Here is a 12,577-nt window from a genome sequence, read left to right on the forward strand (position 1 = left end):
GTCTGGATTTCCAGGCTATCCTCCTATGACCCTCTACCACTGTGCCAAATTTCACATGTATTGACCAAGTCAGCGAGGACAAAAACATGGAACAGACACACCCACACCCACACCCACAGACAGACAGAGTTTTCATCATTATATAGTAAGATATATTTTCAGGAAGAATAACATTTTGCCCTGATGGGTGTAGATGAGGGGCCCCCTGCCCTCCTAACGGCTGGCCTGCGTATTGGCGCACTCTAACAATACTGTAATAATACTGATAGCCGAGATAATGCTGGACATTGTATTCATGATATGGAATTTACATATTTCATCTCTAGTTTTCACACAGGGAAGAAATGCAATGACATATATGCTTTGATCTGGAGGCTACTGAATAAATGGCCCATCTTATATATCTTATTTTAGGTCTGACCATGAATTCACTTTTTCCAAGAAGATTTGATGCTCTACCCCCACACATCAATAACACTCATCTCGGCTACAAGATGTCAGTAGTATTTCAAAGAGCCTGACCATTATTAAAATCCGATCATTTCAAATTTTCACATCAACCACTTAATTATGTTTCAGACCAACTGCATGGACAACCAACATTTACACAAACTATAATACACCTCAAAAGGATTAAGCTCAAGGGTAGATAGGAAAGCACAATAAAATGAGCAGCAGGCTTTGTAATTAATGCAATTATACTGGGTTAGCACAAAGGTTCTCAAGTTAAATAGATTACATTTAGAGCTAAAGCAGAGGCAGCAGATAAAAGTAACCTACCCGGAAAAGTGTGAAATTAATAAGGCACAAAAAAGACAATTAAGTACAACGTGGCTGAAAGGTAAATGTACTGCAGACTATCCATTAAGGAGAAGAACTGCAGATTGAGTGTTGTAACTTCAAGCCTAATCATATCAGACTGAGATGTTCAGAGCTGGAACCTGTTTGAAGTGACCTTTTCCCTGCTGATCACACAGTTGTTTAAACAACAACTAGCATGAGCTTTTAAAGATGAGACGTATGCACTCATCTGATACCATCACAGGGAGTCACAGTGAGCCAATATCTACAACCAATTAAAATGCTTTGCTATGAGGCAGAGAGTAGCGGTGACAGTTCATCTGGGGTTGTTCCAATCTCTGTCTGATGGAAAAGCCGTGAACAAAGGACGTATTAATTCCTTTATGCATTTAATGGACTCTCTCTCGATCACGTACAGGCACGTAAGGCTTTACAAGTTTTAGATTTTTTAAAACTTAAATATAAAGCCCAGCTTCATAAATATTCATCGTTCAGCTCCCTGGACTTCTCTCTGTCCGAGGATCAACACTTCAAATCCCGAGGAAAACCCCGAGATGGAGATTAATGTCTACACAGCAGCAAGTTTAAAATTTATGGTTTCACCATGATCTCTTGTCAAGATCATGACTAAAAATATCAGACTCCTCTGATGTGATTTCACCATTGCCGTGTCTTACACCGAAACACAGCAGTGTTACATCCTTGGACTTAAGCTGCTAAAGTATAATCAATATCTTTATATTAATAATGGATCAAATGACTACATGTACTGCATACGAACTGAATCACTCATAGTGACAAACCCAGGGGTTGTTAGAAAGCAAACCAGAGAATGAATGGGAGACTTAAATTTGTCAGGTGCGCTCCAAATACATGCTAACTAATCTGCCATATCAACTTAAAAAGCGATAATATCAGTGTTGTATTTACAGCTTGTTTCCACTGAGACAATTTTGTCTGAGCAGATTCAAACAACTAGTGTTTGGTTGGATCAAATTAAAAAAGCTACACAAAGGTAAAACACTTCATATTAAATGATGAAGGCATTACAACGAGATGGGAGTCAAACAGAGGTGTTCAGGAGCTGTTCACAGTCAGCCAGGTTGTTGCACAGTACTAATATTTGCTAGTATTAGCCACATGAAAACATCTGATATGACTGCTGAAATGGCTGCTTAGTCAGGTGAGTTTGCATTACACTTGATTATTATAAGGCTTTGTTAAATTCATTCATTCAAAATTCATTTTAATTGGTTAATTATGGCATCCTGCGGTCTGTTATTTCTAAAGAGCAGACCGTTGCTATCAAAAACAGATTGTTATTGAAAGCTTGGGATTAGAGCTTAAATTCCCTGCCCGAGCCCACCCGTGGGCCGGGTCGGGCTGTAATTTCCCGCCTCTATCCTTGGGCTCGGACGGGTCAGGCTCCTCATACTAGACCTAGGCTATGGAACCAACTACTTATCACACCTGGAGAGGGGTGGCCGCGGCCCCCCTATGACGGCGCCACTGGCCGCGGGAACTGCCCATTGGTCCGATGACATCCCATTGTTCCGACCATATTAAACCCATTGTTCCGAAGTCCCGTTGTTCCGAAATCATCATGATGCCCTGTGGTTAAGGTCTGGTTAGGTTTAGGCACAAAAACCACTTGGTTAGGGTCAGGAAAAGATCATGGTGTGGGTTAAAATGAAAAAGAAAGTAACAAACACATAAGCCGTGAGCCTGCTCCGCCTCAAGCCTTTCCCAGCTGACCCAGAGCTGGTCGCGACGCACCATCAAGGTAGAAATACGCCCGCCGGGAGCCGTTCAGCACTGTGGACCAATGGGCTGTCTGACCAATGACATGGACCCCTGGCCGCACACGAGTTATTGACGGTGACAAGGTGTGTGTCGGCTTCGTCGGATGTAAAAAAAATGTTGGGTTTAAACCGGGCTTCATAATTACAGTTAAAGGGACGGCTGGACAGAACACAGGCTCGGGTGGGGTCGGGCTGGATTTTTTTTTTTGGGGGGGGGGGGGGGGGGAAACAAAGCTCTACTTGGGATGCAGTCCTGATCATAGACAGTTAGCAAAAGCAATACAATTATTCTTAAATTAGCAATTTGTGAATGAAGAAGCTGCATAATAAGCGGGACAATGAAGTTATTTTGAAATTATTGTGACCCGTACACTGTTCATTATCACTTACTTATGGCGCATTACATTTGTGCTTGGAGGTCGGAATTTCCAAGTTCCCAGTTCTAGTTCCCTAGAACACCCCTGAAGTCCGATTTTCTGACTCAGAAAGTTGGTGGAACCTCACCAATCCCTGACTTCAAAATCCAAGATGGCTGCTTGGTGCATCAGCAGTAGTGAAATCTGCAGTACTATACTATCTATAAGCACTTGTCTTACTTCTGTCTTATTAAAACTGTCATCCACACAGTACTGTCCAACTTCAGTCTGTGAACATGTTGCTACTGTGTTTGTACAGCGTAATGTGTTAATATCAATTGGTATTGCTGACAACACTTCAGCCTTCCGACTTGTTTGTACTGGAACGTGGTCAGCTGGGGTGTGTTGTCATTCCCTGCTTCGACCTCTGACTTCTGAGATCAATGGAATGCAGTGTTAATGGGCAGAGAAATTAGGCTCATTCGAGATGAACTGTGCCTCGCTTGGAAAGTGGACAAGAGTAGGCAGCTGCAGCTGCAGCTGGAGGCGGTGACAAATGGCTACGGTAAAGTCAGACGGTTTCCCAGCAGTTTCCAGCAGCCTTCAGTCTGCACAGGAAGTCATGGAAGCACTCACATCCTGTCAGATATGATGTTGATTCATTTAAATATTATCAGACTCGTATATCAGTTTGTTCTCAGTCTCCAGTTGTTTTAATAATGATAGATTGATTTATTAAAATGCTTTACAGGCGAGCTGTAGTTCATGTTCATGGTTCAACCTCCATTTGAGATGAACTCTCATGTAAATCAGCATCATATGAGTTTGCTGCTGCAGAGCAGACCTGTGCCCTCAACTACATACAGATATCTGTACAGATGTTATTTTAAGAATCCTCACATCCCACTGACCACAAGTCTCTTTGTTGCTATAATTCAATAATTACAACAATCTCATGCTAATATACAGTAGACTCTGTTTAGTTTATGATGAATGTATTCAGTCTCTAACGACTAAACTTCACCATCAGTCACACAACATGTTTTCTGTTAACAGAATAAACCTTCAAATCAGACAAATAAAATCTAAATCTCTGAAATTCAACAACAATTAAGAGTTTATAAGAAACATCATCTTGTTGATTCAACATCTAAACCAATCAGCTGTTCAGTCAGGTGAGAGCCAGGCATTTCCCATCATGCTCAGGGTCTTGCAGTCAACGGAGAGCAATTGCAGCACCTGGCTCTAAAAACTGCGCCCGCCTTGCTCTCGTGAGATTATCGCTGTCCACTTTTGAATGATGTCAGAGCAAGTCCGGATGACGTCATACCCAAAACTAACTGGCATTGTGCGGCGACCACCTGTGATCGAATCTGCGCAGGCATGGCTTGTCTTGAACGAGCCTAATATTTGATTAAAAGTTATGTGCCTACTGACATAGGTTGCTCAATGTTTCAATCTGTTGCTCTGACGACATTTCAATGTATTTCTATGCTGTAATTTTCTGCCTCACCCTTCTTTCTTTCTTAAAACGTCTTTTATAATTTTTGCAGTGACATTTCCTCTTTCTTCTTTTATTCACTATGTTTTATCCTCTGTTTCCCCCATTAATTTCATTTGATGAAGAAAAATAATGCATTATATCATCTACTTTCCCAAGGTTGCATCAACAATAATAATATCAATAAAACGCCACCATTACAACGTAAATGCCTTTATACACAGTGCAAATCTATCCACACAAGTGGGTGTACGCCTGCTGAATGAATGTTCTTCTGACATGTTTTTGGTCTCACAGGAGTTGACATTTGGGAGTGGTCAATACATGAAAGCCAGCAAACAAGCCAGGATGTTTTCACACAGGGAAATCATGAGCTGGCCCTTGATCCATCGAAACCAATCAATGAGTAGCCCGGAGGTATGCTGAGGAGTGGTGGGCTGTGGACTGTGGAAGACAGGCTCAGTGAAAAGTAGGTATGAAATGAGAATTCCTCAGAGGCAACGATGTGTAGTGCAGGAAAATGATCTCATGAGGCCTTTTAGCGTCCCTCACAGATGTGATCCTTATGTAAACATCTCTGGCTGATTTTCATCACCATTTAACATTAAAGACAAACAGCATTGAACCATTATGCACAGACCACACACACTCTGCTAACCTTGTCATACACACAATAGTCCTGCCGAAATGATTAAAGGCATTTATTGCATGGAACAATTGGAGCAAGCATTTTTCCACCTTTGTTGCACCTCTTCTCGTAGATGCACACACATAGACTCGCTGCCATTAAAGATTCTCTGAGTCCTGGATTTAGAGCTAGAAATTATCCACCCTGAACACGTGATTTACACGAAAGCGGCGACACATTTACAAACTTTAAAACCTCACTTACTGCAGTTTCCTGTCTGTCTCTTCGCTTATCCCCTCTGAGCAGACAAATCACAGGAGACAGGGAGGTCTGAGAGGTGTGTGTTTTGGGAGAGAACTGATGAACTGCTGCTGAATGTGAGTCAGAAACAAGGTATTTGGACTTCAACCTGTGTCAGGGGGTCCTGCTTTGGGAAAATTAGTAATGCACCCCTATTGTAGTGCACAAGAGCAAGGTCCAAACCATGCCTGCATTGCCTTGCTGTGCGAGCAATGCTTTTTTGTGACACAGAAGCTTGAAGTGTCTGTGGAAAGTGGCAGCCAAGGGTAAAAAACTCATTATCCTTTCAAAGGATCTGCTGGCTTCTCTATTAACTCAATGGCTGCATCTCTCTTTCCATCAGACCAAGTGCTAAATGCAGATCAAATGAACTAGCGCCTCACCTACTGTACGAGGTAATTAATGGTAATGTGCTCTCCAACTCGTGGGCTTTGATTGGGGGGAAAGTCATTATCTGATAGGAATGGTGGGGGAAATAGTTCAGAGGGACTTGGCCTTTGATCAAATAAATGCTTTTAAAGAATATGGGTAATGTAAAGTGATTTAACATGGCTTTCATTTCAATCGGAAGTCAGCAGTTTGTGTTCACAATCATATACTTCCCTGGGCCACCACTGCCCATATGTGTGTTCTCAGTGGTTATTATCACCGTGAGTGACTGCTCCTCTTGCCTCAGGTAAATCAAAAGCTGGAATCAATTCACAATGAGGAATGAACGCACTGATGCAAAACATACCACTTTTCATAGAGCAAAATGTGATGAAGTATTTGACATAAAGGAATGCTTATTTATCCAGCATATCAGGAGACTGATGGAGGTGAACTTCTGCTTTTTATGGCCCAATTTAGACAGATATCATGAAGGTAATAAGGTGTGTTAAGAACAACTGCAAATAAAAATGTAGAATCAATGTAAAGACGCATACAGACGCAAATACACTTCCGTGTTTGTGAAATGTTTTAATTTAAGTGAAAAATTAATGTGAGGCTGTGTCGCAAAGCCTGTCAGCATTGAGATTCTCCTGACACCACGGAGGATTAGAAATGGAGGACAAACTTATTGCCACCATCTGTGGGCACTTGGATCTCGACTGCACAGCATCAGTATTGTAAAGAGCCAGAACAAAAAAGGAGAGGGCTCAGAGATAAGTGTGCGAACCCAAAGGACTCCATGGTTATTTGTTTTTCTTTTTATATAATGAGTATTTGTGACTTGTGTAAGCATTGTAACCAACACAGGAGCACCTCAAGGCATAGTTTTATCTCCTTTTTTCATCTCACTTTATACCGCCGACTTCAGACATAGTCAGCCATCCTGCCTGGTGCAAAAATTTTCTGATGACACCGCCTTTGTGGGTCTGCTTAACCAGAGCAATGATGTGGCCTATAGAAACGAAGTCCAATCCTTTTCCAGCTGGTGTGACTCTAACTTCTTAAAGTTAAACGCAGGGAAGACTAAGGAGTTAGTGATTGATTTTAGAAAGAAAAGAGAGGAGGTCCTTCCAGTGACAATTAATGGTCAGGAGATCGAAATTGTCGGGTCTTATAAGTACCTTGGTATCCATTTGGACAGTAAACTCAACTGGAAAGACAACATTGATGTCCTAATCAAGAAAGCTCAGTCTAGACATTTCTTTTTGCGAAAACTTAGATCCTTTGACCTCAGCACAAAACTCTTAAATGTCTTTTATCATGGTATCTTGGCTAGTGTTCTCTTTTATGTTGTGCTTTGCTGGGGGGCCAGCATATCTGTGGATGACAAAAATAGGATCAACAAGTTGGTCAAGAGAGCTGGCTCAGTTATCAGTCTGAACACGGACTCACTTGAGGTCACTGTGGAGAAGAGAATGAGGTCAAAAGTCAAAATGGTTCTGCTCTTTGAAGGCCACTCACTCCACAGTGTTTTTAAAGGACTCACTAGTTCTTTCAGTGAGCGACTGGTTATGCCTCGGTGCTCAACTGAACGACTGAGAAGGTCTTTTGTTCCTGCAGCAGTCAGATATTTTAATGAACACTGTTAACTGTCCCGCTGTGGGTTTTTATGTTTTTATGTATGCATTTGTTTATTTATATATCATCATGCTATTATGTTATTGATTATGTCTTGATTGGCCTTTATCATGTCTCAGTGGCTCTTAATCATGCTTTGATGGTCTCCTGTATTATCTGACGTGTGTCATGTTTGTGCTGTTTGTTGGCTGTATGGTTTGACCTGGTGGCAAACCAGTTTCCCTATTGGGATTAATAAAGCTTTCTAATCTAATCTAATCTAATCTAATCTAATCTATTTGGTTGAGCTGGCTCTTGGCAAAATGCTGTAATTTAGGCTGGGCTTTTATTGTGAGTTGGAAATAATGGAGGAAGTGAAGAGGTAATGCGCTGCAATGACAATGTGAGAAATAAAGAGGGGTGCCATCTTAGTGCAAGCTGGTTAAGAACACAGAGGATCCGTAATCTGAACCAGCAGCTCAATAAAACAGCTTTATTTACCTCCAGCTACAAACCAAGTTAGCACTAATGGTAGCGTTACCTTAGCTGCCTTCCTCAGTTGGTCAGCACAGCAGTAGCTCAGTCCATACAGACTTGGCTTGGGAGCCGGAGGGTCATCGGTTCAAATACCTGTGCGGACCAAGTATGGAGGGTGGACTGGTAGCCGCAGAGGTGCCAGTTTGCCACCTGGACACTGCCGAGGTGCCCTTGAGCAAGGCACTGAACCCCCAACAGTTCGGTAGGCCTGTTCAAGGCAGCCTCATCTCTCTGACATCTCTCCATTGCTTGTCTAGGTATTGTGTGTGTGTGTGTGTGTGTGTGTGTGTGTGTCTTCTTCGTCTTCTTCTTCGTTCTCTTCTTCTTCGTCCTCTTCTTCTTCGTCCTCTTCGTCTTCTTCTTCTTCGTCCTCTTCTTCTTCTTCACCCTCTTGTTCTTCTTCTTCTTCTTCTTCTTCGTCCTCTTCTTCTTCTTTGCCCTCTTCTTCTTCGTCCTCTTCGTCTTCTTCTTCTTAGTCCTCTTCTTCTTCTTCTTCTTCGTCCTCTTCTTCTTCGCCCTCTTTGTCTTCGTCTTCTTTTTCTTCTTCTTCTTCTTCTTCTTCGCCCTCTTCTTCCTCGTCCTCTTCACCCTCTTCTTCTTCGTCCTCTTCTTCTTCTTCTTCCTCTTCTTCTTCGTCCTCTTCGTCTTCTTCTTCTTCGCCTTCTTTGTCTTTTTTTCCTTCCTCTTCTTCTTCTTCTACCATTGTCAAAGCCGTTAAGGCCTAATATTAGCAAGTTTCTATTCAGACTTGTTTCAGGCAAAATTACTCATGATTATCAACTTTAAGTACAGACTAAGGATTTTTGCCATGTCTATGACTGAGTAAGTTTTATTAAAAACAAAGCTTCTTTGTTCTTCTGCTTCATACCATATTCTTGAGTTTTACCTATTCAACATTGTAATCATGATAAATCAACCTTTTCTTCAAATGATGTCAATTACCCTTCCCTCAAGGAAATACTATGTGGCCCTCTAAATCATTGTTTAAGATTAATACAACTCTGTTACCAAAGGCCAATAAAAATTTAAGCCCAAGAAGTGTCTTGTCACAGATTTTTTTTCAGATCTCTTGAAGCCATTCTGCCATCACACCTGGTTTGTTTCTTTTTTGTTGATGATACCTTTGTAATAAATCTATTTTATATCATGTAAAATATGCACAAATGGGAACAAGCATGAGATGGGGAGATACTTTCATAGCTTCGTCTGCGGTCCCATGAAAAACCAAAATAGAGTGTTTACTGATTTAATTTTGAGTGACACTATAGTTAATGTGTTGTTGTGACGGGAGTGCAGGGAACACCAGACAAGGGGCAGACAAATATATTTGGTCCTGGAAATAGTGATGCGAAGGCTGGTCACCTCAAGTGCTCTCTTTTTTTTCGCAAGCTGCATACTGGGCCCTTGGATTATTCATTGCAAGTGCTCCTTTCCTCACATCCTGGCATCGACTTCTACTTTAGCAACTTCATTAGAGGTCTGCTTGTTTTGTTGTAGCTGGCTGATTAGTCCACCCTATCATGTGTTCAGGAGGGATCAGATTTGTTTTTCCTGAAAACATGCCAACACACAGAAACAGAGCTGTGTACTAATGCAGGTTTGTATAGGGCTTAATGAAAGCATCAGCGAAGAAGCCACTACGGGCCAGTCTGTGCACTTGGATGCCTTTTAAAAACACAAAATAACAAAGACGCTCATTAGCTAATCAAACTCTCATGTGGGGCATTGACTCATAACTTTAGTTCCCCCCATTATCATTATCAACAGCAGCTTTTCTCTCTTTTTGCTTTAACATCACAGATTTAATTCACTGGTTCATGTATCAGATCTTACAGGTACTACTTGGAAAACCTGTGTCCAACCTAAACTGACACTAAGCAAAGGCTGCAATTCTAATAAAGATCTCAATTTACACGAGATGTACAGGGCACTAAATGTGAAGGTCACGGACCTCACAATTGGAAAATGCAAAGGGCTGTCCTCTCTTAGCACAGCCGTTCATCTGCCTTTTAGTTTAATAGGTTTGTACATTTTGCCCTCTTCTCACTGAGAGAGGCTAAAGCCACTGAGGAGGGTGAGCAAGATGAAAGTTTTTTTTCTTTAAGAGGTGATGTGGGTAATGTCAAGGCCATTTTAGTAAATTGTACTTCACATTGTCCATCTTATTTCTAACTAAAAGGTCAGTCCTCACCTTTATCAAAGAGGGTAATCTTAGTGCACATAGACACAACACACATGCTGTGTGTGGTAGAAGAAAATATTATATATAAAGAGATGTATGATTTGTGCACAGACCGTGGTCAAGGTTTGGCATATTGAAAGGGTTCAGAGTCTTTCACTGTCGGTGTTGAAGCAAGTGAGGAGGCTCCAAGTGTCTGAAGGTTAAGCGAAGATGAGGACCTGGTAGATATTTCTGAGTCCAACAATCTGGAGGATTACACAACGATGTTATGTCTCCTCCATAGCTGAGTTGCCAGTAGAAAATGTTGTCATTATACATTTCTGCAAAGCACTGACACTTTACATCTGTACGTTTCATACGTATCATATCAATGTTTCTCAGGTGATGTAGTTCTGATTACATGTATATGAGTGGACTTTGTCAACTGGAGGTGGAGGGGATGATGGATGGCATGACACCTAAGTCATGGTTTATTTTTTTAACGAGACATCGATGGCATTTCCAGCTGAGATTGTGCAACCAAACCAGGTATTTTACACCAAATTATGCTGACCATAACCAAGTGGTTTCTGGTGCTTTAACACAAAATCCACTTGGTTACAGTGTTTATTTCTTTGATGAAAACTATGACAATTTTTTTTTTTTATCAACAACCTTTTTTCTATGACGAAAACGACAATGACGAGCTAAAAATAGATCTTCACAATAAAAACTAAGACGAAATCTATCCTTCATCTTCGTTGACGAGACGTGACGAAAATGTTCGTTGTCGGGCATCGAAGGCCAAGAACAGCCGTGCTTGTCATGATCTTCGAATGCCACATGAGGCTGGTAAGCTCCGGTAAATAGTCTGCAACAGGATGTTTCCTTCGCCAGCAAAAACCCCCACACCAGAGCAGCATCAGCCATTGGTGTGAGTTGTGAGCCATAATGCAGCAGTAAATAATCAGCTGTGTGTGTCTGACTGTGGATGGTGGAGCTGCTGAATGGATTTATGGAGTTTGTTAGTTGCCGCGGTGGCTGTTAGCAGCTCCGCCTGTTAGCCGTTGAATGGCAGCGGAGCAAGCAGCCACCGGCCACCAGATTCACAGCTGATCATAGACTAAAGGTAATGACTAAAATGTTTCGATGACTAAAACATTTTGAGTTTCATTAACTTAAATTAGACTAAAATTATGAAGGATAAAAATGACTAAATTGTGAAAAAAACTAGCTGTCAAATTTAACACTGTGTGGTTACCAAGAACCTCCCTAAATTTCTTGAAACAGAGAGTTTCAATATGTCTGCTACGTGATAAAATGCAAATGTTTCATAGACGTGGTTTGCAGAAATGTACAATGCCAACAATTATTCTTGCTACTGGCTTGTCATCCCTGGTAGCGTGATCATACGTGATTATGTATAACATGAGATAGATAGAACATGGTTGTAAGAAAATGTACTGTTACTATAATGGTATACCTCTGTCCATGCACATGTGCTATGCCAACAGTTTCTCTGACATCAGATTTGTGTTGTTATAATCTTATATCTGAGTAAGGACAACTGAGGCTCATTGAGTTTATCTATTATTCATTCAATTGCAGATTGACCCAAAGTACCACTTTTACACATTATGTTGTGAGAAATTACAGATTTTAAAATCTACTCATCTTGATGCAAACTGCTTGTCTCTTTGATTTCAAAGACATCATTAGATGGGCTTAATTCCTGCTACGATTTTCTTTTCTTATCAATAACGGTTGTACACTCACAACTCAACATTCTATAAACAACTTTCTCACAACTTACTTCTTTGATAGTTGCTTTGACGTTAATTAGGAGAGACAGCAGACAGCTATCTCTGCCTATCCAGTCTCAGATACAGTATTTGTCTGTTTATTTGTGAGTGTGTGAATGTGTGTTCATGTTCCTGTGTGCGCCTAAACACCCATGCACTTGTGTATGTCAACAGATAAAAATGCCGTGCCTCATGCTTGTCTAATAGCTGTTTTATTCACTTGGAGCAGCATGACTGTGAACTATACCACAGCCAATCTGTCTGCTTGTCTGACTGCATGGCAAATGGAATTGCTAGTTCCACACTTTAATCAATCTCATCCGCAAGCCCTGTGGTGTGCACTACCGAAGGAAGCGGAGGTGCTATCTTACATAATTAGAAAACCTCGCTCACGGAAGACCTGGCGACAAGAAACTGATTTCCTGGTGTCACATAATGTAATTATAGCCCACACACACCTATCATAATGTGTGCGAGTGGACTGATGTGTTAAGTCTCATTAATCTGGGGCTGAATGCTAACGGCGACTCTGCTGGCCTGTAAAACTTCTCACAGTCATTTCAGTTACTACATATTTAGTCTGCAGTTTACACATCTTCTGTTGTCAGCGGTGGTCAACGAGGGAAAAAGAACCATAAACATATAACTCAATGGGACGCAGTCAATAATTATTATAATTGCTGTTGAAATCACCAGTTTC

The 12,577-nt window shown here is 41.2% G+C and overlaps 1 protein-coding gene across 3 annotated transcripts in view; it reads right to left on the reverse strand.

Moving 5' to 3' along the window:
• The window catches only part of grik4 (glutamate receptor, ionotropic, kainate 4), a 421,740-nt gene that overhangs the window by 170,567 nt on the left and 238,596 nt on the right, over positions 1–12,577 (reverse strand). The window lies entirely within an intron of this gene.

Source organism: Epinephelus fuscoguttatus, linkage group LG5 (assembly GCF_011397635.1).
Source record: "Epinephelus fuscoguttatus linkage group LG5, E.fuscoguttatus.final_Chr_v1".
In the NCBI taxonomy this organism is placed as follows: domain Eukaryota; kingdom Metazoa; phylum Chordata; class Actinopteri; order Perciformes; family Serranidae; genus Epinephelus; species Epinephelus fuscoguttatus.